The sequence below is a fragment of the Ambystoma mexicanum genome, chromosome 11 (genome assembly GCF_040938575.1).
Source record: "Ambystoma mexicanum isolate Mex_15411 chromosome 11, UKY_AmexF1_1, whole genome shotgun sequence".
NCBI lineage: Eukaryota > Metazoa > Chordata > Amphibia > Caudata > Ambystomatidae > Ambystoma > Ambystoma mexicanum.
Genome location: NC_090934.1, coordinates 1,128,742,993 through 1,128,745,181, shown reverse-complemented (window position 1 = coordinate 1,128,745,181; position 2,189 = coordinate 1,128,742,993).

Below are 2,189 nucleotides of genomic sequence, written 5' to 3'. Positions count from 1 at the left end.
AGCGTATGCAAACACGGCTTCCAAGCCGATCGTGAGCTCTGAGTGACGAGTTGGCTTGCGGTTTAGAGTAAAGGACCTTTGACATCGTGACGCACGTCACGTTTTGGCGGCCATTTTGGGTTTGGGAAATGAAAAATTACAGTTGCAATGCTCGTGATGTCTCACTGAATTGGCAAGGATTAATGAAATAAAGGAGACTAAATTAATAATCGATAATTTCCGTGACAGCGCCGATTAATGTGCTCATTTTGAAGCATATAAAAAAATAAAAATTATAATATTTTTATATTCCTGCTCCTACTTGTCACAGTACTTATTATTGTACTGCTAAAAATAATAAGGGACATTGCAGAATGACAGGATTGAGTTGAATGTGGATCACAAGAGAGAGCACTTGTGAGAGCTATACTGTGCTTTCATTAGGATTGCTGAGGCAACCATTGGTGACAGGGGAGCAGGTGACCAAGTTCAAGCTACCAATATGTCAATGCACACTGTCCCACCACCGGCCATGTTGCTACTGGAAGCTGGGGAACCCAATTTGCCATGGAAGAGATGGTTAAAATCGTTTGAGCATTATGCCTCAGTTGTCTGTGGAACGAACTATAGTGTGGAGAGAAAGAAATCATTGCTACTCCACTGTTTGGGGCCAGCAGGGCAGGAAAAGTATGAGGACTTGCCAAGTTTACCTGGTGATGATGAAGGGGATTTGAATGAATATGAAAAGTGCATTGCAAAATTGAACAAACACTATGAGAAGAAGCTAAGTACAATTCTGGAGAAATATAAATTCGGAAAAAGAGCACAAAAAGCGGAGAGAGTGTGGAGCAGTTCATAACAGTTCTGAGGAAACTAGCAAAGAATTGCAAGTTTGGACCACAACTTGATGAGAGGCTTAGGGATCAATTTATGTTAGAGTGCAACAGTACTAAGATCAGGGAGAGACTGTGGGGAGAAGATGATCCTGATCTAGATACTGTACTACGCATAGCCAAGGAGGTGGAGCATATGGAGAATTGTGTCAAGACACTAGAGGAAAGAGTGAAAATTACCACAGTGAAGTCGGAAAGTTCCATAAATGCAATTCAAATGGCAAAAGCGGATTAATCAAATAGTCAAAATACTGTGGTGAGACGGAAAGAGGAGTCTAGAACACAGAGCATGTATACATATGGTACTGATATGAGAAGTAACAGTGATACAAGGAACAGAGGATTTGCATGTGGATTTGGATTGTACAACAGAGGACGTTATGTGAATAATAGACGTCCCCAGATGAATCAGAGAGATAGAGGAATAATCAGGACGTGTTTCAGGTGTGACAGTCCCATGCATTGGGCTAACAGTCCTGAGTGTCCAGCTATCCACGTCATTTGCAAGAATTGTAATGGCAAAGGCCATTTTGCCAAATGTTGTAGAATGGACAAAGCAAATATGAACTGGATTGGTGGTGCAGAAGAAAATGAAGAGGAAGAATGTGTATTTGCTGTCAGTAGCACAGTAGATGGAATGGAACTAGAGAGTCCGAAGGCCGTTATCAAGATAAATGTTAATCCAGTTAAAATGATGACCGATTCAGGAGCAGAGTACACGCTATTACCTGAAAGAATCTGGAGGAAAATTGGCCCGAGATGGCTGAATGAATCTGACATCAAACCAAACGCTTATGGGGGAGTGAAGATAGACATTCTTGGATGGTTTGATGCGGAACTCGCTTTCAAAGATAGGGTTGCCAAAGTGAAAGTTTATGTATCGAGGAAAGGAGAAACGCCTCTACTCAGCTGGACGCATCAGGCATGGTTGAAAGTCAAATTGGATGCCAGTGCTGAAGAGTCAGTCTACATGATTGAATCCAGTGAGCTGTCTACTGAGGCGGTGAAGAAGGCGGTATTCAGAGAGGAAATAGGCTGTGCAAAAGGGATCACGCATAAAATACAGCTCAAAAAGGATTCTGTTCCAGTTGCACAGAAATTAAGAAATGTTGCGTTGGCAATGAGAGATGAGGTCAAAAGTGAATTGAAAAAACTGGAGGAACAAGGTATAATTGAAAAAATTGATGCTTCAGAGTAGGTATCACCATTGGTTGTGGTGAGGAAGAGCTCGGGGAAAGTAAGAGTATGCATCGACCTCAGGAAACTGAACAAGTGTATCATCCCTGAGAGGCACCCGCTTCTTAACTTTCAGGAATT